This window comes from Vulpes lagopus, chromosome 11 (assembly GCF_018345385.1).
Source record: "Vulpes lagopus strain Blue_001 chromosome 11, ASM1834538v1, whole genome shotgun sequence".
Classification (NCBI taxonomy): Eukaryota; Metazoa; Chordata; class Mammalia; order Carnivora; family Canidae; genus Vulpes; species Vulpes lagopus.
This window is the reverse complement of record NC_054834.1, coordinates 20,846,789-20,872,802: the sequence shown is the minus strand read 5'-3', so window position 1 is coordinate 20,872,802 and position 26,014 is coordinate 20,846,789. Positions and strand designations below refer to the sequence as shown.

At 36.3% G+C, this 26,014-nt stretch overlaps 1 pseudogene; it reads left to right on the top strand.

Annotated features, from left to right (window-relative positions):
- LOC121471499 overlaps positions 1–23,956 on the top strand; it is a 30,936-nt pseudogene extending 6,980 nt beyond the window's left edge.
- The last annotated feature ends 2,058 nt before the right edge of the window (positions 23,957–26,014 follow it).

The following is a 26,014-nucleotide window of genomic DNA, read 5'->3' as shown; positions in this document are numbered from 1 at the left end:
TCAATTTAAGGAAGTAAAAGTAGAGACCAGACACTAGAAAATTGAGTTCTAAAAGAAAAGAAAAAAATGATAAGAGCTTGTGGGGTAAATTGGTCTTGACATAATAGGCAATTGATGTTAGAGGCCCCTTTGGCCCCTTCCCTCTTGTGTATATTCACTTATTCAACAAACATTTACTGTGTGTATATTTTCTGCCCTGGCACTGTGCTATTTACATTAATGAATAATGCAGATATAATCACTGTTTATGGAGAGCTTATTCTAGTATGTGTGATATAAACACTGAACAACTAAAAAAAGCAAATAGTAACAAATGCATGAAGAAAAGCAAGACATTTAAGTAGGAGGCTATGAGGAATGAACGTTATATCGACAATCTTGCTTGGCTTTTCAAAAGAAGTAATATTGAAGCCAAGAATTTGAACTATATGAAATTAACCATGAAAGGAAAAAAATTATTTGGGAAAAGATAGATTGTTCCAGGTAGAAAAGAATGTATGAGCAAAGGCTCTGAGGTCACAAGACAAAAGAGGTAGGAGAGTTAGGATGAGACAAGTGTGATTGGAACTTAGTAGAAAAGATGATGACACCTGGAGGATGATGGTGGCCAGGCCATGTCTTCAGTATGTATTTATTTTAGTGAGCTTAGTGCCAGGAACTGTTCTAAATGTGAGTGTATAGCACTGAGCCCAAAGACCAAGTTCCTAAAGTTCTTCTGATGAAGATGAATATAAATTAAGCAAGCAAAATAGTGAATTGTAACTTCAAGGAATAATAAGTACATTTAAGGGAATAAAGCACCTTTTAATGATAAAGAGTGATGGAGTTTGGCTTAAGAAATGTTGTTTGAGGTAGGCCACTCTGAGAATGTTATGTTTAAAGAGAAGTATAAATCCCAAAAACATCTAAGAAAATATCTATGAAAAGAAATTTCATAGCAGAGTGCAAAGGAAATAAGGTAACCATAGTTTCATTGAGGGGCAACAAGAAGGCTAGTTAGTGATGGCTAAAATCTAAGAGATAGCCAATACCAAATCAGGTATGGCCTTAGAGGTCATGGCAAGGACTTGGATTTTATTTTCAATATATTTGAATGTTCCAGGATAGTTTTAAGCAGAATGGTAAAATGATCTGATTTATTTTTTAAAATGATCACTCGAGTTGCATGCTGGAGGGCAGACTGAAAGGGATGATATGGTCTAGCCAAGGGATGACGGCAGTTGAGATCATGATGATAGTGTAGAGGTGAGACAGAAGGTCGGATTGGCCACATTTTTCAGATGCATAGGGAATAAATTTTTTTGATATATTCATATTAAATGTGAGAGATAGAGTAGGTGCTATTATGTAATGTTTAGACTTGAATAACTGAAAGAAAGGACAGAAGTGCCATTTCCATTGGAAAAACTTGGGGAGGTTCAGATTTAGGAAACGTGTGGATAAGGCAGATGGACTCTTATTTAGGATGCCAGCAGGAGGTACTGAAAAGCAATTGGGGAATGATTCAGGAGTTCAAAGGACAATCTTAGTGATATAAATTTGAAGTGTACAACAGTTCTGAATTCACAAGACTGAATGAGAAGAAAAGCCATGGGGGAAGTTAGGGAAGATGGCTCCACAAAGAAGCCTGAGAAGAAAGAGCCAATAGGAACAGTGAAAAACCAAGAGAATAGCAGACAGATAAGAAAGCCTTTGGAAAAGGTAAAAATGATTAGCCAAGAAGTCATATAAAAAAGAATGGAAAACTATATACTAAATTTGACAAAGTAAAGTCATTATTGATAGAGAAAAATTCAATTTTTATTGCTTTTTTTAGTCATGAGTTTCATTACTAAGAAACTCTTAGTGAGAAAGTGAAAACAAAGTATTCAAATGCTTGCTGACTCCTAAGTAAAGTCAATCCAGTTAACCATGAATGACGTTAGAGGAAAAAAAAACAGTGACACAGATTGTGAGTTAACTATCAGTTTCCTATAATAATTTTCTATAACCATTTAAATGAGCAAAATATTTTTTATAGGACATATTTCAGCAAAAGTTCTTAGTAACATATTTTAATAGTTTCAAAGTTTACATTCACAGTCTTTAGAAACATTAAAATAACTCGTTTAGCAATATTTCAAAGCTTTATGCCTCCCTTAGCAAATACACTGAGACAGAAACTCAACTCTGAGAAGATACAAAAAAAATAAATCTAACTTAAAATTTATGGGAAAAAAAGGTTTGCTGAATCTTTTCCTTATATACTCAAATCAAATACATAAGCTAAAGTAACAACTTTGCCTTGTCTGAGAATCTGTGTCAAGATCTTTCAAATTCTATTAAAGGCTCCTCAACAGAATGTTAGCTGAGGTCTGTTGTATGTGGCTTCACTTGCCATTTCTAGTCCAGGGTAAATTAGTATCACAGAACTAATACAAATCTTTTTCCACATTGGGGAATTTGCCCAGAGGAGTTTTAATAGAGCAATGTAAGCAAAAGCCTGATTAAAGAGGCATCAAAAGAAATGAGAGAAGAAATACAATTAATGATTATACACATTTTTTAAGAGTTTTGCTTTCAAGAAGAGCAAAAAGAATGTAGGATCAAGAGATTTTATTGTTTATGCTGGTTGATTTTGTTTTTTAAAATAAAAATATGACAACATGTTCATGGATATACTCACAGAAAGGGAGATACGAGGACAGGGTAGCAGAGTGGAACAGAGTCCTTGAGTAGGTGAGACAGCTTGGGTTTCAGTGGGCAAGGGGTGAGCTGAATCTTAGCCCAGAAGTTTATCTTTAATCAAACAAAATTTTGTATGACAAGATAACAAGTTTGAATTCAAGGACATGAAATTAACAGATTTTAAGAACCGATCAAAAAGTGTGATGTCAAGTTTTAGAAAATTAAGCTCTGATACAGCTTTTGGTAATCACAAGTTCCAGAAGGTAACAATGATGGGTGGGAGTGGTTAGAGATAAAGCAAGGGGGGAAAAAATGCCATTAAAATGGGGAAATAAAGAAAATGAAAGACCAGGTGCTGAAAGGGCTAGCCATGTGGGTGTTGATATAATCAAGAATGATGTTGCCTAAGCAGGGAGAGCATTTTATAAGACAAAAGCTTATTAACAAGTGAAATAGCAATGAGTATGGGTAGGTGACATGAATAGAAAAGTTGGGAGATTAAGAGACTGAATTAACATATAAAATGTAATCTGATAAGAATGTTTGAGATGTAGGAGAGGGAATGTTCTGGAAGATTCCTTCTGGCTCCGAGGTCAAAAGTTGATCTTTGAAAAAGTTCAGAGCAAAGTGGTATAAAACAGTTGTAGACTCGGTGGGCAGATTGGAGCACCTCTGCCCCATAGTCGGACATCTGGAGCAGCACGAACATGTGATCATAAATGGAAAACAGTCCAAAAAACCTTCCAATGCCTGATTTTAACAGTTAACAGGCAGAGCAGTGAGAATGAAGTTTTGAAATAGACTGGTCTGACCACCTCTGATTGGGCAAAGCTGTGGAATTCTTTAGGCTAAATGGAAACCTCAATAGAGACACCCTTCCCGTTAACAAAGCAAACAAGATCTTTGGTTTTTAATCAATATAAATAGAAGAGTGTATTTCTACTCTGATATTTTTCGTAGTTTATCAAAGCTTTTATGTATAGATAAGTCCCTATACATGTGTTACCTAAAATATTCACAAGGATCAATAATCTTTGATTATTGTCTCTGTCAGAACAGAAGCATTATCGATATTGTGCCAAGCAAAATGATGCAATATTTACCTCATTACCTGTCATGCCATTCATCAACATATCATTTATTATTAATTTCACTTTTTATCAGTTTATTTAAAGAAACATCACAACTGGTGCTTTTGATTTCTTTCCTCAAGGTTTAGGAATTACTGATTTGATTTAGGTCATTTGTTACTAAAAATATCTGTCAGTTGTATTTTATTATGCATGTTCTCTTAGTACATTTTGGGGAAAATATAATATGTATCTGCTATGAACTGATGCTCTCATTTCCAGTGAATAACATTTTTTTTTGCTTTGACATACATCTCTCCCATGCTTTATTTTAGAATGTTTTAGTATTTTGTAATAAGTAATATGGCAGTTCCAAATTGAACATAATCTCATTATTTACCAAGAATGATATAATTAAATTTAAAATATGACTTCCTCCTCCAATTGGAGAAACAGTACTACTTATCTTGCTAGCTTCTACTGTGAGATTTTAAGATTTATTCACAATCGAGTACGGACAACTGTTAAGTACAATGTAACTTTGCAGCTTCCAAGGAAAACTTTGAGATTCAAAATTTTGCTCAATGTCATCTCATTGTTGACAAAATGACAATGGAATCAATCAGGATGACAGAACTATGACAATCCTTAGCATATTTGATGTCCTTTAGAAAGCAGATTTTGCCTTTGCAGACATACAAAAGTTTTTATATTTTCTTCTACTTGTGAAATTGTTAAATGTGTTCTTGCTTAAACCCATCCATATGATTTTACTACATGTCAGAGATGATTTGTATTTTTCAACAAATTACCTGTCATTTATAGAACATGCAATAAATCCCTTCTCCCACCCTCTGTTTTTACAATAAAATTCTCTAGCCTTGAGAATCTAAATATTAGGGACCCTTGAGAGAGAGAGTCTATCGGGGTACAAGGCCTCAGGGAAGCTACCACTTGGCCACTCATTTTTCTGAGCTTATTTCTGATATGTTGCCTTTTACATTTTAGAACAGGGACAAGGCTTTGGCCTGTGCTCAGACCCAGATGGGCTTCTGCTCCTCTCTTGTCAGACATAATTTGTCTCCTAGTTTCCTGCTGTTCTACTCCATAGCATCATGTTTGATATTATCCAGTCTTCCTCCCGCATTGACCCATTTGGATACACTCTGTTGCCCTGACAGTTTAGATCCTCAAATTCTCTGAGTTCCCCTACAGTTTGCCTTCCTTGGCCATAACTCAACTGGAGCAATATCAACTACACTCTTGGCCTCTGTGTTTGGCAAACTTGAGTTTCCTGCTCTCTATAGATGGCTTTTCTGAAATATGACACTGGCTTGAGTTGTAGACTTTGTGTTTGTAATTATCTGGTTTGCCCTCACTAAGGTATGCTATTGGCAAGCATGCAGCAGTACAGCCTCCTTCGAGAGTTGGGTGTATTCCTCTCCAGTTGACACTGCCCTTGTTTCTAAGCCAAACTCATCAGGATGTGACCTAATGCCTGCCATCCAGAGGGTGTAAAGAACGACTTTATGCCGTTTTTGTTTGTTTCTTTTATTGGCGAACTGAATTCAGAATTTTCTTCTTAAACCAGAGTTCCTCTGTAAACCTTTAATATACAACCACACCAGTTTATAACAGTGTCCACGTCTCTCTGCTTCTTTTCACCACATCCACACTTTGAACTCCGTAGTCTACACCATTTCAATGAGACTGTTTTCCACAAGATTTCAAATAATAGCTTCTTAGAAAATATAATGGATGGTTTGACTTCTGAGTAGTATTTACCAACATTGGCCATTCTCTCTGCTATGATCAGAATGTTTGTGTTCCTTTCAAATTCATATGTTTAAATCCTAATACCCAATATGATAGTATTAGGAGGTAGGGCCTTTGAGGGTTTTAGGTCATGAGGATGGAACCCTCATAAATGAGTTTCATGTTCCTGTGAAAAAGACCCCACGGAGCTCCCTAGCTTCTTCTGCCACATAAGATACAATGAAAAGTCTGCAAAAGGGAAGAAGGCCCTCACTCAATGGCACTGGCACCTTAATCTCAGATTCCCAGGCTCCAGAACTATGAGAACAAATGTTTGTTGTTTGTAAGTCACTCAGTCTGTGGGATTTTGCTATAGCAGCGCAAACAGACAAAAAAGCCCACTATTAAAAAATTTTTCTTCTTCTTTTTTTTTTTTTTTTTTGAGATGTCATGATCTTCTCATTTTCTTCTCATACCTCTGGTATCTTCTTAAAGGTACTTTTTCTTCTTCTATTCCTTAATTATCTGGGTTCTTTTTTTTAAGTATTTTTTTATTTATGAGAGACAGAGAGAGAGGCAGAGACACAGGCAGAGTGAGAAGCAGGCAGAGGAAGAAGCAGGCTCCATGCAGGGAGCCTGATGTGGGACTCGATCCCGGGTCTCCAGGATCACGCCCTGGGCTGAAGGCAGGCTCTAAACCACTGAGCCACCCAGGGATCCCCATTATCTGGGTTCTTAAGAGTCCCACTGGAAGTTTTCTTGTGTTCAAATTTTATATACACTTTCTGAGCAATCTCATCTATTCCCATGTCTTAAATTAACCCAGCTTTGCCAAATGTGTATCTTGTCCCAGACATTCTCCGTAGGAAATCCACATATCCAACAGAATTCTGAACGTCACCACTTGAATGTTTACAAGGATCTTTGACTGAACGTATCTTCTCTTCACAGATCTGCTTTTCCTACAGCACTTCTTATCTCAGTAATGGCATTATACGCTAGCTCCCCAAACCAGACACCAGGTAATTTTCTTTCTTCTTTACTGTCTTGCCCACTAATAAATCTTGCAAATTTTATTTCCTTAAATGCCTGAAATATATCACCCTCTCCCCTCCTTTTCCTTTACTTTTGTTTATTGTCAAATCCATGACTTCATCACATTTTGCCTGAACTACCCCAACAGTTTGATAACTACTTAACCAACTCTGTAACAAAGTTGAGCTTTCGAAATAAAAATGGAAACAACTGCTGTTCACTTTAAAATCCTTTGAGTTTTCTGGTACCCTCAGTATACAGTCCTTAACTGAAAATAAAGGACATATTCAACAAGGAATATGCACACCTCTCCAGTTCCAACTTAGCGCTCTTTACTCCCTTCCAAATTCCCAAACACCCTACCTTGCTTTCTTGTGTATGTCCATTATCAAATGTAAACTTTCCAATGATGCACTCTCTGCCTAGCACTCGCCTCTGTCATTACAACCAGGTATCTTGCGTGCACACACACACACACACACACACACACACACTTTCTCTCGCTCTCATGGCCTCTCTCCCTCTCACTGTGCTGGGTAACTTCTACTGATCTTCCAAGTCTCAGCATGTGACTTCCCCAGGGAAACCATTGTTTGATTTGTTAGAGGCTCCTACTAGGTGCTAACCAAGTGCTCTGCAACGCTTCCTTTCATAGAACTTCTTAAATAACTGTGTTTGTTCTAAATGGTTGTCTTCCAACCAGGCTGTCAGCTCAGTGAGGAGGGCACCATGTCTCATCCCATCACCCTCGTGTTTCTGGATTCTAGCTCAGTTATGGTACTTTGAACACTTAACAAAACTGCTATTTTTTTTAAGAAGTTGATATGCTTCCCCAAATAATTAAGGCTTTTATATGAAAGTCCACAGAAGTCCTCACTTCTTACTGACAGGAAAAAAAAAAAAAGTACTGAAGTCCTTAATTGCATTATCCTACATGACTCCACATGATCTGAACTTCCCATTGTTTACCTTTCTCTTATTTTGAATCATTGTTTTAGAACTCTTTTTCGTTGTTCATTCTTCCTTGCCTTTCTTAAATACACCAGGCATTGCTTTTACGGTGGCCTCATCTGTCGCCATCCTCTCTGACTGGAATGCTGTCCCCATAGAAGTCCACATAACTTTCTCAACAGCTTAAGATCTCTCCTTGTATCTCAGCTTTTCACAAAGTATTTCCTGGCCTACACTTTAAATTTTCAACTTGTCCCCACCAAAACCCTATATACGCAGTGTCCATGATTTCTTCTCCTCCCTAACAATTATAATCTCAAATGTATTATATTTTGCTAGTATATCTTTTTTATTTTATATATCCATCTACCTCTTTTAAAATGTAAGCTCCATGAGGCCAGTGGACTTTGTCTCTTTTTGTTCACTGTTATATCTCCAATGTCCAGAATATTCTTGCCCTTGTTGAATAAATGGATTCAGTAACAATAAAAAAAAATTCTAGTAAAATAAGTAAAAAGTTGGCTAAACTGTAAGTTATAGGATAGTTTGGGCTTGTTTATAGATGTGTTTTTCAATACTTTTAACAATATTCATTTTTAAATACAACTTATGCTATTCATTTGAATATTTCATAAAATATAGTCACAGGCCACATGCTAGTTTCAGCTATTTATCATTTTACTTCCATTAGACAGTTTTTTATGTCTATCTTCTATTATCCATAGGTCACACCCAGATACCAGAAATAATTTTCTTCATGTGGTTTATTATTTAACATCATGTTAATATACATTCTTAGTGAGAATCACTATTTGAGACTGATTTGTGGTATTGCTGCCCTTTTTTGAAAATCTGGCTTACTGATACATAATTTCCTCTAGTTAAAAGATACTTATGGTTTTACATAAAAGTAAAAGAAATAATTTATGCAGGTAGTGTATCATGATTTTCCACTTATCTGAAGGTCATCAAATGACTTCTAGTAAAATTAACCATTCGTGAATTTGGCTATTTTTAATATGATTTGACATGATTATAATATATCTGTTAGTGTTGTTAACAGAATAGAGGCTGATTGTATTTTTCTTCTTCCTCATAATGAACATAATAGAGTTCATCTTTTGCCTGGAAACTGATATCCACAGATGATCATGGTGGTGCCAAAGGAGCCTAGTATATTTCCTAGCACAAACTTTGCTTTACTCCACAAAAGACAAGTAAGTTAACAGAGTAATGGAGATCTTAGGTCTTATTGAAAGATGATTTAGTTGAATGATAGCTTGTCTGGATTCATGTTTCCAGCAAATGACACAAAGAATTGACAGCAAGGAACATCTACATGCCTACTAGTATACATTGTCCTTGAACAATGATAAGTAAGAATGTAGCATTTCAAGGACTATGAATGCTCTAAAGAATCTGATTTTATCTAAAATGTCATTTAATATGCATTTGAAGTTTGTGGCTCTGGGTTCCCTTGACTGCTGTGGCCACTGCCATTCTCCTGCCACATCTGCTTAGCTGATGTTGCCATCAACATTCCGCTAGAGTCAGCGCAACCTCAGAATAGACTTTTCTGGGTGCAAAACAGCAGGAGTGTTCCACTTGACTGCTACCAAACATTCATCAAGAGATGAATGATTAATGATTGGAATCCCAAATGGCTTCAAAAATATGTTTTAAATAAATCTGTCTCTTACCTTTGGCCTTGGCACCTATAAGCTTATAGCTATTTAACTAACATGCATCAAGGGTCCTGAATCTCTATAGGTCCATATGAAGTATACTATTAAATCTGAAATAGGCTGCCTCCTTGCTTTACATTGAAACATATAATGTTTAAAAATCCCATTAGCCAAAATTGTGTAGTTACAAACATGTCCACAAATGTTAACATTTGTAACACAGGAAATAACTTTGTAGTATCTCTGTCTACTTGGCAGACTCCATACAGAAATTCGTATTTTTCTGCTCTATGTAGTTCCTTATCCTGGAGAAAAATTATGAAATTCAAATCTCAGCACTGTTCTCTTTTTTCTTTAAGTGTGATCCATAGGCCAACTGCATTAAAATCACCCACGGTACATCATAAACTTTTAGAGTACTGGAATCCACTCACTATTCACAGATCCCTAGTGTCACAGTCCAGAAATCAATATTTCTACCTGTGCCAGATTATTTTAAAGTACACACAGAGGTTTGAGAAACCTTGGTTTAAAAGTTCATACTACAGAATTTACATACTTTCCACCAGATACATAAATTCACAATTGTAACTTTCATTTTTGCAATCCCTTCAAGGTAAAAAAAAAAAAAAAAAAAGGCCCGTCAAACAAATTGCTCTTTATTTCAATAAGAAACTATACAAATATCATTTTGAAGATTCAAGAGAACATTTTACCAATGAAGGAAGGTTATCTCATGACCTATACAATGTGGCAAATATTAATCTTGATTTTCTGATAGTCTTTATTAAGTGTTTTCAATGATCACAAGCAGTCATTCATGTTAATCACTACTATAAAATTCATAGTTTCTCTCACTCAAGTTCATGCGTGCACATCATTTGAAAATATAGGCATGTGTATGCAAGTATGTGCATATACCTTTTGTGTACATGCATGTATGTAACAAAGCACATGTGTACATGTGGATGTATTGATATATTTTGTATACATACGTGTGTATGCATGAAAACATATTCATGTGCATGCATGCTTACATACCTCAGTACAGATGCATGTACACACATACAAGAAGACATGCACAAGTCACACACACATACCTATGCCCTTACATACATACACATGCATGTACATATACATTTGTGAAACCCATACTTTATAGTGGAAACTCTTGAGAATATTATGGAAACCAATGTTTACTTAGCATTCACAGCTTTCTTTCTATAGTCATTTGTAATTCTTTCCTCAAGTCTAGAAAACTTCATAGTGCTGTAAATGTCTGTTTATTACTTCCTCATTCCGTTAGCTAAGACCTCTAATGGCTTTATAGATTATTATATTTTGAACATGATGATAACTAATACTGTAGCAAATGTATGTACATAGAAAGAAGAAGAAGAAAAAAAAGGCCAAAGTAGAATGAAGAGGTGAGTCAGGGAATTGGAGAAATAAACAGAAAAGGCAATCAGGATAATGAACATCAAAATGTACAGGCTTAAAACCAAAAGCAACAGATTTATGGTGGAGAAAAGCTCAAAAAGAATTCTTTTAAGTGGAAACCTGGAGAGTGTGGAATTTAACAATTGCACATAACCCGGATTTTTCTTGGAATTAGTTTTCTTTACTTTGGATAATGATTTTTGAAATCTGTAATTTTTACAAATAAATACTACAAAAAAGATCTTGTCAAATCTCTTTTAAGCATATGCTTATTAATTCATTAATAGAAGAACACTTTTTATGAGTATATTGCATTGTGTGACTTTTTCCTCCCTCTGACTTTTTCTCAACCATGTATACACATAAAGAGAAAAATGACTCCCTATTCCATCAACTCTTGCTTTACTTTGGTAAGTTCTTGAAAATATTTGAGTATATTTCTATAAAATTGTTTGAATTCTGGGGCGCCTGGGTGACTCAGTTGGTTATAAAATTAACTCAGTCTAAAATAAACCTAGTCTTGCTAGCCTAATGACACCTTTTTAAAATAAGGAGAGTACTCAGTCACAATTTACTGCAAATTAAATTTTAATTTCTATTTATTTGTCTTGGTACCCTATATTTTGATATTCAGATATTCAAAGACCCTTCATACATGGAATTTCAGAATCAAATTTTACGATTTTTTCCCAACTTGGTAGATATTTTTGCTTTATTTTGTTTTTTATTTTTAATTGTTTATTTACTTTTGCTTACTTCAGGTAACAATTTGGTCAACAAACAGTAACATGATGCTATTAGGTTAATTTTACTTCAAAAAACCTAGTAGTATCAGGCTATAGGTTTTTCTTCTTTTAATTTTATATTCCTGTTATTTTTTTCTCATATATCTACCCTAGTAGAGTTATGTGCTTTTTTGTCATGTAGTACATATACTAACTACTAGGAAGTTTTATCTTAAGACATTTGCATCTAGTAGTCAATTTAATCCTCCCAATGGAGAGAATAACATCTACAGGGAAACTGAGGCTAAGTAACTTTTGTCAGGTTATATGAAAACTAATTGAACAGCCAGATTATAAATTGAAGGAGTCCGACTTGAGGGCATTCTGGCATTATCTTTCTTTAAGCTGTCATGTAATATTTGTAACAATATTTTCAAACAATTTTAGATTTACAGAAGCATAGCAAAGATAGCATGGAGAGTTGGTTCTCTCACACCTTTCACTAACCTCCCCTAATGTTAACATCTTACATAACTACTACACAATTATTGAAGCTAAGGAATTAACTTTGGTATGAGTATTATCAACTAAACTACAAACTTTTTTTTTTTTTTTTCAAATCACCAGTTTTAGCACTAATAACCTTTCTCTATTGTGAAAGCTGATGCAGGATCCCACATTGCGTTTACTTTTCCTATCTTAATCTCCAGTGAGTTTTCAGTCTGTGTTTATTCTTAATGACCTTAACACTTTTAGACAGTAATGGCCAACTATGTGGTTGAATGCCTTTCAATTTGTATATGTCTGATGTTTTCTCATGATTAGGTTGAGGTTACGGATTTGGGAGAAAAATAACATAGAGTTGATGTCCCTTCCTTGGCATCAAATCAGTAGTACATGATGTGTATTTGACTTGTTATTGGTTGTGTTAACGTTCACTACCTGGCTAACACTGTGTCTACCAAATTTCTTCACTGTAACAGTATTATTTTTTCCCTCTATATTTAACAACTATTTGAGGTGGGGTCCCTGGCTGGCTAAGTTGGTTACGCAGTCAGCTTTTGATTTCAGCTTAGGTCATGATCTTAGGTTCCTGAGTTGGAGCCCCACATCAGGCTCCCACCTCAGCAGAGAGTCTAGTTCAGGATTCGTTCTCTCTCTCCCTCTGCCTCTTCCCTGGCTCACTCTATCTCTTTAAAATAAATAAATCTTATATATATTATATAAATATATTGAAGCTATAAAATACCGTGTTTCACCTTAAACTTTTGCCCTCTTGCTTTGGCAGATCTTTCCTGCAACAATTACTATAGAATGCTCTAATGATGTATTTCCCTCATTACTTTTACATTTACTAATTGGATTCTCTAAGAGTTGTCTCTTATCCCTATTATCTTTAAATGTATTACACAATAGAAAAATAAGCCCCACACATGTTCATCAAACTCATTCTTTTGCATAGATACATGTTTCCATCTAAAATAGCTCTTCTGCTTTAAGAAAGTCCTTTAATATGTCTTACAATGTAATTCTACGGAAAAATTCCTTGGGCTTTGCTGGCCTGAAGCTTTTATGTGGGTTTCATTAACAAAAGATATTTTCACTGGGCAAAGAATTCTAGGTTGACAGTTTTATTCGTTTGGCTCTTTAATGATTTTTTTCCCCATTGTTTTCTGGCTTGCATAATTTCTGAAGAAAAGGTTACAGTAATATCTATCTTTATTGCTTCATACCAGGGGTAAATATTTTAGGTTCTGTGGGCTACAGTCACTGCTACATATTCTTCTTTAATAAAAAGGTGTAGCAAACAATCTTAGCTTTGGGATCATACAGAAACAGGTTATAGGCCAGATTTGGCACATAGACCATAATTTATTTACCCTTGCTTTATATGTTTTTTCTCTTCTTTTTGGGTTTTAGCTTTATTACTTTTAGTAGTTTAATTAATAATTGCATGGGTGTAGTTTCTTTCATTATGTTCATATTTTTCTTTAATTTTCTGAGCATATTTATAATTGATTTTATAGTCCTTACTGAAAAATTCTTCCATTCCTGTCATTTTTGAGAATGTTGATATTGATAGTCATCACTTCTGGCTATAAGCCTCATTTTCCTAATTCTTTACATCTGTGTACTTTTTTTCATTAAATGCTTGTGAATTTGATGTTGTTAAGTGCTGACGTTTATTGTCTTCCTTTAAAGACTGATGACATCATCTTGGGCTGTTGTTGATTAACTTTATCTTTTCAAAGCTTTTAAAAAACACTATTATTATTTTAAAATTTATTTTTATTATTTTTCAAAAACTATATATATATTTATTTTAGGGCACTATTTCCTCTACAGTAGTATTTCCTCTAGCGCTTACTCCTACTCCTAAGGCATGATATTCTCTACACAGTGTCCCACATATTAATGAGATTCCACAATGAATTAGGACTTGAATAATTTATATTTTTGTGTGATCTTTAGGAACTGTTTGGCTTATAGCTCCCTGGTAATTGCTCTTTTCTTACAAGATTTTCTTTTCTTGCCCTATGAGGTTTTACTCATAGTATGTGCAGAATGGAATTCTAAAAAACTAAGACCTCTATGTAAATTACTGGAACTATTTCTCTGTGTATCTCTCTCATCTCATATTTTCTACCTTGTAAATTCTAGTCATCTCAGAATCTTAGAAGTTCAGTCCTCATGTTGTCAAAAGAGCAAAACCAAAATCTCTTTGGGTTCCCTTTGCCAAAAGGCATTCCAGAAATTTTCTCTAAGCATAAGGCTACTGTGATTTGTTTTCCTAATTCCAGGAAAAACATTCCTGCTGTCTAATATCTAAAAATGTTTGTTACATATAGTTTGTCCAATTTTCTAGTTGTTTGTGGAAAGAAGATAAGATGTATCACAGGCCTTATTATACTCTTGTGTCTTAATCATTAGGAAGTTTTGAGTAGAACAGTGATGCAATTAATAAAACCTGACCTTTGCTCCTCAAAAGTATTCTCTCTCCACCTGTCAGTGAAATCCAGGGCTGCCTGTTTTATACCGCTGTACTCTCCTGTGACCTTTCTTTCCCTAATTACAACCCTCATCCTGTATTTTATTTCTTTGTGTTAAAGAGAGCTATCAGTCACTCTATAATTTTCCACACTACCTATGGCAAATACATGGAATATGAAACAAGAAATGATATGAATTACTGAGTTTTTATAATGCCCCAGAAACTGATAAATAAGCTTGACATTTATATATGTATACTAAGACTGAGATGGGAAGAATTGGGCTGAAAAGATTTAATACCATCATGTAATGGATCTGTGTCTGTCACTCAGTGATTAATATTTATCTATAGAATGAATAAATGAATCCCTACAGCCATTTGCCAGTGTTTTACTAATGCCTCTTAGTTACAAACAATAATTTTCTCTGATTTAAAAGTGACCTAGGGACACCTCGATGGCTCAGTGGTTGAGCCTCTGCCTTTGGCTCAGGTCATGATCCCCGGGTCCCAGGATCGAGTCCTGCATGGGGCTTCCTGCATGGAGTCTGCTTCTCCCTCTGCCTGTGTCTCCGCCTCTCTCTCTCTCTCTCTCTGTGTGTGTGTGTGTGTGTGTGTGTGTGTGCGTGTCTCATGAATAAATAAATAAAATCTTTTAAAAAATAAAAATAAATAAAGGTCCCCTAATGTTTTCCATATTACATTCCCTTTCTCAAGTCTAGTTGAAGAGTGAACTAGAGTTAGAAAATCATGGTATGTAATCTAGAAGTTATTTGCTCATTGAAGCATCCCATCTTAGTGCAGTATACTGTACCTGTTAACCTAGATGGATTTTGAAACCAGATTACTGATAAAGGGAGGGGAAAGGAGGAAGGAGATAACAAGAATAGTGTAGAGAAAAAAGGTTCTTGTGGTGGAAAAAAGTTACAAGGTTAGGTAAAATATGGAAAACATGAGTTTTGCTGCCCCACACTCCCTTCTTTAAAACTCTTTCATTTTTTCAGTTCCACTGAACATAATTTTTTCCCAGTCTGAATGCTTCAGAAATCAGTAATCCCTACAGTCTGAAGGCCAGGCTTTTAAATACTGACATCTGTCTTTGTGAGTTAAGGTGCTCACAAGTTCGCACAGTTAGACACATGAGTGAACAGAGGTACTCACACTTTCCACTCATAAAGATTGAAGGCAACTTATGTACTTTATACTCCTTTATTTATACTGGAAGTCTTGATAATTTTCCAATTCCAAGTTTTAGATCCTTAAAATGGTAAACATGCTCAGCAACATATGATTAACTTTTGATATTTCTGTTTTTGGTATTTATTAATTATTTAACATTTCCCAAGTTCTTATCATTTTCTTCTCTTAAAAATGTCATTTTGGGGTGCCTGGATAGCTTAGTCGTTTAAGTGTCTGACTTGATTTTGGCTCAGGTCATGATCGTAGAGTCTGATCAAGTCTGAGTTGATTTCAAAGCCTGCATTGGGCCCTGTGCTCAGCAGGGAGTCTCCTGCAGATTCTCTCTCTCTCCCTCTTCTTCTGCCCTTCCCCACCATTCGTGTACTGTCTCGCTCTCAAAATAAGTAAGTAAATAAATAAACAAATAAATCTATTTAATATATGTTTTTCCTATATTTATTCAAAATTTATAAGATAAATTGAATATGAGCTTATTCTCTGTTGCCAATGTATAGGCAATATTATCTGCCAGTCAATTAAGATAGTTATGAAACAGATTATTTAAAAACATTATTACTGAGAGAATCCTGACTCCAAATCTATCCTACTATACTATGTAATCAATTAGTAGAAACTTTAATTATTTCGCTGTAATGGCATCAATTTTCAAACACGAGAAAGATATAGATAGATAGATGTCAGCAAAAAGCATCTTACTGTCATACTAAAAAGGAATTTCAGCTTAAATGCCTTTTAAGTTTTCACCACTTAATTTTTAGTAGTGTCAATCCCACAGGAAACACACTTATGTGTCAAAGAAATAAACATATATATGACTACATGTACACACACATGTATGAACACTGAACGTTTATCAAATAGGTTTCAACTTTTCTCAGTAAACTTAGGTTTTTGTTTTTGTTTTCTGTCTCTACTCCAATCCCAACTTGATCTAAGTCCTAAACTCCAGGTAAGTCTAATGGAAATGTTGTGAAACCTGGGAGTGAGAACTTAGTCCTTACAAGTATATCTATCCGTAGCTGGCATCTGCTAAGAATGACCATTAAAAAACAGTTAACATTTATAGAGCATCATAATCTATAGATGCTTTACATCAATACCTATATTTATAGCTATCTGTCTATCTGTATATTTATATTCACCAATCTTCCTAACAGCCCAATGGAGTAAGTACTACTTTACTATGTTCTAGAAATAGGAAAACTGATACACAGAGCACTTTAAAAAAAAAAAAAACTGTGCCAAGTCTGTGCAGTAATAAAGAGACAAAGCTGGGTGTGAACACAACAATGGTTCTCTAGAACTTGAGGTTCAAATTCCCGTTCAAAGCCTCTCACTTTCTCTACTCTGTGGGCATAATCAACTCTCCACGTCAGCACAAGATGAGGCCCCCATGTCATATGAATGAGTTTCTGTGCCCCATTCCACACGGACTTCCTCATCGTTGCCCACCCCAGAACCGTTGTCTTTCCAGGACACAACTGTACCACTCAGCATAACACAAGGGAAATAAAATGATGTGATGGCACACTTCTAGGACCTATTGCTCACAGGGACTCTGGACCTTATGTTCATCAGCCAAAAAGCTCCATTTAAACATTACTTCTCTACTTTCAAAACCACAGTTGAAGGAATTTCCTAAGAACAGGATCCCAAACAGGATCTCTCACTCCACCAGGGGGGCAGTGGCCATGCAATTCTTACTTCAAGAGAGCACTGGTCCATAGCTAGCTTTCTTTCTTTTCATACTATCTTACTTATGCTTCTCCCAGATTCCTTATGGATATTTACCAGGTAATAAAAACTCATTCTAACAGAATATTTTTTTTTTCTATGTCAGTAATTTAGATCAGGAACTTAGCTTTCAATACTGAAAATATCTCTTATCATGCAACTCCAGAGCCCTTTTTTACAACACTGTTGTGTCTTCTTTGAATTCATAAGTGTATTTTGAAATTTAGGACACAAGAACTTAGTTCTCATTTTTTTTTTCTTGTATCTTTCCTTTCTTGAGGCAGATACTTAAACTACTCTTACTCTCGTTGAAATGGGGAGAAGGGTCATGTGGGGAAAAAATCAAATTAAAAACACATTGGTGAGTACTTCAAAATATCTTTCCTGATAGACTTCAAAGCTCTAATTTTAAAGAATTTGAAAATTATCTCTATAGTTATCTCCAGACATCTTATATAAAAGCCACTTAGTGGTCTCTTCCTTTCAAAAGAGCTTGGGAGTTCTGGTACAAATTCTAAGAAACCTAAAGACTCATAACTTCTCCTCTGACTTTTAAGAGGTAGGAGGAAAAGTAAAAATACTTGCGAGTTGCCAGAAGCTTGTGGTTCTGGTCTCAACTCTGCCAATGTCTAGTTTTGCTGCCAAGGACTAATCACTCAAATCTTAACTTTGTTTGTAAAATACCCAACTAACATTTCTGGATCATCATCTATAGGATGGACACTTAGGATGCTTGCTTAGTTATCACAATTTTAGCATAGTCAGAAAGTTTAAGTAACTTCTCTAAGATCTTAGAGGAATTAACAGGCAAAATTGTGACCAAAGGAAGTTATGTATTATCCCAAAATAGTTTTTCATAATATCTAAAATCCCATCTAGGCCAAAATACTCAGTAATTCTAAGTGGGATTTGGCAGAAAAGGCTCAGAAATTTTGTTAGGCTCAAAAAAAATGTCATATGCATATGTGTCTATATATGTGTGTATATATACTATGATTTATTGAAAAATACTATCTTTGGATAACAAAACTGGATGCTTGCTAGCAAATAGTCTCCCAGAGGTCTTCTTTGCACTCATTTTGATACAGTACCTGTACATTATCATGTTTTTAAAAAACTCTTACAACACACGAAGTTTACTAACCTCTCCACCATTTGTTAATCACGTTCATTTTCCTAGCGGTGGTTGTCATGAACTGAATGGGGTAGAATTTATCTCTAGTTATCTCCTCCAGGGCTAACATTCACATTAGACAATGTGTAATGTTTTTTCACAGCTGTCAGGCTGACATCAACAGTGAAATATGTGAATTAATACTTAAAAGCTAACATGATTTTTGCATTATAAAAATGTCATTTTTAAAAAGGACAGTATACAATGATAAACAATGCAGGGGCCTGTGTTGGAAATTAAATAACATAAAGACTTTTCTAGTTCCCTTGGAGAATATATTGATTAAGTGAACTATATTATGTTTGCCTTTACACTGAAATACTGGGTTGGTTTATAAATTTAATGATTTTTTTTCCAGAACTTCTGAATGATGACTTGTAGGCTGATTGATATTTGGTAAGGTATAGCACATAATTTAATTTCCTTAAACTGAGAGCTTAGAGCTTTGGTAGTTTGCATCTGGAAACTGAGATTCTTTTTTATTTAAGTGATAGGGGTGAAAAGTTTAGTTGTGAGTTCTGTCAAAAATAACTCTTTTAAGACTCATGAATCCTCTACCTTGTGATTTATTTTTTCAAGCCCATTTTCTTTTTCTTTTCTTTTTAAAGCAATATTTTCTCATTTTTCTATTTTCACTGATACAGTCTAAAATATAATACTGAAAGGAGCCATGAGTCTAGAGTACTACTGGAGAAGCCTAACAAAAGCCCATTCCTCTAACGACACATAAACTTTAAAAAGCACTAGGCATTATAACATCTTTAGGTTTATAAGAAATTTGTCTTCACACTGAAAAAAGATTATGAGGGCATGGCCCCTAATTTCAAAAAGCCTGATTTCCAGTCTCCTTTTAGGTTTCTTCCTCTGGTGCAGTGGTTCTCAAACTTGGCTGCACATTGGAATCACTTTGGGAGTTTTAAAAATGAGTCCTATAGCCAGAGATTCTGATATAATAGAGTGTTGCCTGGGCACCTGAATCAATAAAACTCCTGCAGGTGATTTTAATGTGGAGCCAAGACTGAGAATCACAGACTAGTGGGTCTTTGTAAATTCTCGAGACGTGCTCTCTCGTGTGTATGGGCTGCTGACTCTGCCGCCCTTCCTGGATGGCTGCCTCATTATCCTTTTGCTTTAGGTAATAAAGCAGATGTTACATTCAAGGCAGTGGTGCTCTGTTCTGAGTTGCACCTGATTTTCTGTTTAAGATATAGCTTATGCATGATTGGTACTCACGTCTACAGCATCATTTTGCCCTGGGCATCCCAATAGACTCATAACCTGTCAGCTGCTGTGCACACATTACATGTGTTCCTGGCTTCATTGCAGCCTCCACCCAGGCCAGAAGGTTGGTACTAGATGTCCTGGCAAATCAGTAGAAAAGATTAGATTTGCTAACTATTTTTGTTCTCCTTATTTATGTATCAAGCACAAACCTGGAGGACCCATTTCCTAATGCTCATTCATAGGGGAAAAAGGATATCCCTTCTCGTTTAAGGCTTATACAGAGTCAGAAAGGAGGATTTAATACAGTTAACAGCACTAGAGATAGAAATAGGAAAGAAAGAAAGGGTGAGAAAAGTGAATCTGCTAATTTTCTCTGGGCCTTTGAAACTCATTGCTGGGAAGATTTGTTAAATAATAAGAATAGTATCAAGAATAATAACTATGGCAAACAAAAAGTACTTCAATCCGCCTTTGGATTCTGGAAAAAACAAATAAAATTAATTCCTTGCTAACCCGGTATATAGCAATTTAGAGGGTTTGGCCAAATTGAAAAGAAGGAAAAATTAAAAGATGTGTGGCAAATAAACTTAGCTAAGGCATGCTAAGTTCCCTGCGTGACATGAAATCTGGAGACTGAAAAGTTGGTTTTGAGACCTCCAAAGGACAGTGTGATTGACCTCAGAGCAAAGATTGGAGATAGGTAGTTGAGCCCAAGTCCATAGCTGGCAAGAACTAAGAGGAAACTACATCAAGAGGAAAGAAATGTCCAGTACCCCCCAGGACCATTGCCTGAGCAGCATGAATAAACTAGGAGCTCATGCACCATGGACTTCTGCAAAAGTGACCACCGCTGCTTACAGGAAAGAACCAGTGTGCAACAGATAGCTCGGACCCAGGGTTCAGCATGAATGTCCCTTCCCCTAACTCGACTAAGAGAGCAAGTACCTCCACTCCTTCAGGAATACATTCAGATACCACTTAAGATCAAGGATGGGAAGAACTGAGTAATTTTATGCAAGATAAACTGAAAGGATTGTTGAAATGGTGTGATTCTGAGTAAGCTTTCGGAGCATTATATATTTCTCTGCTTTTCAAATAGCAGCTGTGTATGTACTCAGAAGGATTGGATTAACAGTGTTTGTGTCTGCTTTTCTCTTTTAAAAAACCCCACACATCATGTTTTCTCTACATACAGTCATATTGTATCAGGGTGGAGACATACTGGGGCACCTGGTGCACAGTCAGCTGACTGTCAGACTCTTGGTTTCAGCTCAGGTCCTGATCCAGGGTGGTGAGATCCAGCCTTGAGTCAGCTCACACGGTATAGAGTCTGCTTAAGACTCTCTTCCTCTCATCAGCCCCTTCCCACCTTTCTTGCTCTTTCTCAAATAAATAAATATTTTTTAAAAGATGGAGGCATACTGAGAAGACAGAACCATTAAACAGTAGGGACACATGGCAACAGTATCTGCCGTTACTGCCTGGATGTCACTTCTTATTTTCTTTCTCCTATAACTTCACCCTCTCCTTTTCCATCAGCTCTTTCACAATAGCTTTTAAATGTGTGCAAACATCTCCCACCGTCAACTATTAAGCAAAACACATAAGAAGATGAAACATACAGCCTTCCTCAACTCTACATATTTTCAGCTATTACTCTGTTTCCAGATGTATTGGTCCATACTTACTGTTTATGCTAGATTTTCCACCACCATCACCCTAAAAATATTTTTACCAGGGCTGGTGGGGCTAAGTCATGCAGAGCGCCTGGCCTGGAGCAATGCTGGCAGCTGGCAGCTTTGGCAGCACACCTGTGGGCTAGGGAGCCAGCTGGGCTCTGGGCAAGCTAAGCGCAGAGCAATGCTGAGTCTACCACCCACTCCCCAGGGAGCCACGGAAATCGGCACCGAGATCAGTTGCAAGATCTCAAGGGTCATCAAGGGGAAATTGCAAGATCTTCTGTTGATGAAGAACCTCCTGAGTACATTATTGGTGATGGTGGCCAACAGGAAAAGTCAGGACCAAATGATGGGACGTGTCCCTGTTTCTAGGGAACAACACAATTCAGTTCACTGTCTGGCTTCAGAAACATGATTTAGATAAACTTTGCTCTGTTACAATTGATCCTTGTAGCCTAAAGTCTTTATTTATTTATTTATTTATTTATTTATTTATTTATTTATTTATTTGCCTAAAGTCTTCTGATAGCAACATCTTTGATAATATCATGTCTTTAAACAAGAGCAGTTTCAGTCAGGGCAAGGAGAGAAGGCATGAAGCTGCAGTGCCGCCTCTTGCGATTGCTAGCACTAGACCTGAAAAACAGTTTCAGGGTCTCTACTAGTTCACAGGAGCAGAAAACCACTACTGTCAGACAGACTCGGGAGGATGAAGCTGCAACCCGATTAATGTCAACTGAGAAGCCTCTGAGGAGCCATTCCCCTCTGAAGATGTGATTGATATTAAGCCAGAACCAGATGATTTCATTGACGAAGACCTCAGTTTTGTGCAGGAGAATCCCTTATCTCAGAAAAAAAACCTAGAGTGGAACTTGCATATGGTTCTTCTTGCCCTTCTGTTGAAATTTATCAACCAGCTGCAAGTCCAAGTGCAGACAGTGGTGCTCATTTAAACAGATGCAAACTTAGCAGCAGCAGTATCCGTGCAGTCAAGCAACCTGATAAACAGAACAGGCAGGTACATGAAACAGGACGTTTGTGTGAAATGGGAGCACTTAACATCTCAGAAAAGACTTGGAGTCCCTTCTTCAGAAACAACTCAGAAAAAAATGAGTATTGAGGAAGAAAACTTTTGGAAGAGAAAGTTGCCTATTGGGTAAGTTCAATTGTTAAAGTAAAAAAATTCAATTATGGTGGAGAAGAAGAGAAGGAAGATGATGATTGTGGGTCTCATACAGGAAGCATCTCCAGCAGCGTGTCAGTGCCAGCAAAGCCTGGAAGGAGATCTTCACTTCCAGCTTCTAAACCAGCTGACAAGGCTCTAATTGTGAAGGCTATATCTGAAGTTCAAGAATCTGTAACAAAAGCACCTATTCTATAGTCTCACAGAACAGACATTTCCAGTTGCTCCAAGAACTTGAACTCATCAAGAAGGATTGCCAGCAGAAATAGTCCAGGGGCAAAGCAGGACCCCCAGAATAAGTTCCTCCGTTAAAGAAGAGCAAACAAAGGGAGATAATATTAAAAAAAAGGCCAAGGAACAACAGTGGCAGTTGTTACTGAAAATTGACCAAGTAATGGAAGAAACTCTGCAAATCAGACAAGATTACTATGACATGGGATCCATGGTCCATGAGACACAAGATCATTCTGAAGAAGCCAAAGCTGTCTGAGGAAATAGTAGTGGCACCAAACCAAGAACCAAGGATGAAGACTGCAGATACCATTCGGGACTCTCAGGACACCTTATGCAGATGAGATCTTGCAAAACCTGCAAGTCCCAAGGTTACAGCGACACTGGATTATGTCCCCAGCCCTGCAGGGTACATGGCAGGTCAAGAGGAGGACATGGGTTTTGAAGGCCTGAAACCTGTAAACCAAAGTACAGCCTCTAACAAGGGACTCAGGGGTCTCCTTTACCCACAGCAGTTGCAGTGATGAGAAGGCAGCTTGAAGAGCCAAATGGGGGCAGCTCCCGTGGCCCAGTGGTTTAGCGCTGCCTTCAGCCCAGGGCCTGATCCTGGAGACCCGGGATCGGGTCCCACGTCAGGCTCCCTGCATGGAGCCTGCTTCTCCCTCTGCCTGTGTCTCTGCCTCTCTCTCTCTCTCTCTGTATCTCATAAATAAATTTAAAAAATCTTAAAAAAAAAAAAAAGCCAAATGGTAGATTTTCAGATGCTGAGATGAGTGAATTGAACATGGTCCAGAAACCAGAAAACTTTTGGAGCGTTGCAAGTACTAGCCTGCCTGTAAAAATGGGGATGAGTGTGCTTACCATCATCCTGTTTCACCTTGCAAAGCCTCCCCTGATTGCAAATTTGCTGAAAAAAAAAATGTTTCTTCGCTCATCCAAATTGAAAATATGATGTAAAATATACCAAGTCAGATTGTCCCTTTACTCATATGAGTAGAATAATTCCAGTACTGCCTCCAAAACCAGCAGTTGCAATACCAGCACCACCTCGTAGTAGTCAACTGTGATTTCCCTACTTTTAGGAAAATGGAACGTCCCTTCTACCACCCAAAACACTGCAGAAGTACGGAACCAGACTGCACATTTTATCATCCCACCATTACGGGGCCACTACAACACACCTTGTATGGATTCGACCTCACACCAGTGAATGACACTCAGTCTTACTTGGCTGAAGATTGTGGAATGTCTACCTACTGACAAAAAATGTTCTGCAGAACTTGTCAAATCTTTGAAACTTGAAATATAGTGTTTTCATAATATTAAGTTCATTGCCTATCTGGTGTCTGATTTTTCTATTTATAGAAAATGGTTATATGGTTTTAACATTGGGTGCTTTTTGTTTTGACTATGAAAAGACTGTTTAAGAATCCTTATAAATTCAAGGCTTCCAGGATTTCTAATTGATTCCATCCATTTACATGGCTTTAACTATCTCTTGTATATTTTAATGATGGAAATTAATATCCTCAGCTTAATTCTGAGTGCCAGAAATATTTATGCTAATAATGACTGCTTATTCAAATAATGACTACCTTCACCACTCAGACTCAATGTACCTAGAAAGAAATTATCTTCTGGAAAGCCACAGCTCCAAAGAGTGCTGTGCCGTCTCTATCTTCTTGCTAGTCTTATATTGGAGTTGTATCTTACTTTTCTTTAACAGCCTCTCCCACTCACTTACTTGTTCCATATTGTTCAGAAGGGGGAGGGTGCGGGGGTGCTGGGTGGCTCAGTCAGTTAAGCAACTGGCTCTTATTTGGTTCAGGCCATAATCTCAGGTCTTGAGATCAAGTTCCAAGCCCCTCAGCTTGAGGCTTGATATCTTTCCTTCTCCTTGGTCCCCTACACTCACTCCTGCTCATGTGCATGCACTCTCTCTCTCTCTAAAAAAAAAAAAAAAAAATTAAAAAAACCTCATATCCAGGATACCAACATTTTTAAATAGCCTAGGGTATGATCCTGAAGTCCATGGATCAAGTCCCACATCGAGCTTCCTGTGTGGAGCCTGCTTCTCCTTCTGCCCGTGTCTCTGCCTCTCTCTCTCTGTCTTTCATGAATAAATAAATAATATCTTTAAAAAAAAGAAAAAAATCTGCACATAATGGTCAGAACACAACCTACTAATCACCCTGTATGCCCTAATTATGTGATTTTGAAAACTTAGTAGATACATCTAAAAATGGTGATAACATTTACATAATCATTATACCAAATAGTAAAATATATATATATATATGATCTGTATGCACATTAGAACTAGAAGTTAAGATATTTTACCATATAATAAATTAATGTAATTTTATACAAAATTAAATAGGGATCCTTGTTAATTAAAGTAGTGGAAAATATTGTTCTAATTTTAAACATACTTCAGGTATATTTTTAATTCACTACATTAACACAAGGTTTGAATGAGCAAAATACATGCTTTATTATACATTATGTTTTTAATGACCACAAATGAGTTTATAATAAGATTATGATACACACATGCTATTTCACAAGCATAACATGGATATTTAGCCGGAACTGAAAAGCAACTGCTCTAAAATTATAATTTAATCTTTTCCCGTAAGAAGAATTTACTGTCTCGTTGATGTAATTTTATTTTTCCATAGAAATTCTTTACCGAAAGACCATTCTGTAAAGTAAATGCACAGTAACCTGATGAGGGTATGTTCATGATGAGTGGGAACCAATCACTGTCTCTAGTAAACCTGGCTACACCACAAGCTAGTCATAAATTTGAACAAATGAAGTAATCTCTGTCTTATTTTCCTCATATGTATCACGGGAATCAAAATAGTACCTAATTTATACTGTTGTTGAATAATACCTAAAATAAAATATGTAAATGGCCCAGTAGCTGGCAAAGAGTTAACCCTTAACAAATGTTAACTATAGATAACTGGATACATCAAAATTCATAATTTTTTAGTAGAGATAAAGCTTAATTAGATGACTAAAGATAATTGAGAGGATCAATTTATGCCATTTGACTTTTGGATTTAATCTGTGTAATCCCTAACTTCAATTCTATTTCTCTAACCCATTATAAATGAAACTACAAAAAGATTTCCTTTTCATTAACAATACAAGTGAGGCAACATGATAGAGCATAAAGAATATGGAATTGCTCATATACTGGGCCTAAATCCTAAATGTAATACTTACTAATTGTAATGCTGTAGAAGTCATTTAAAATTTCT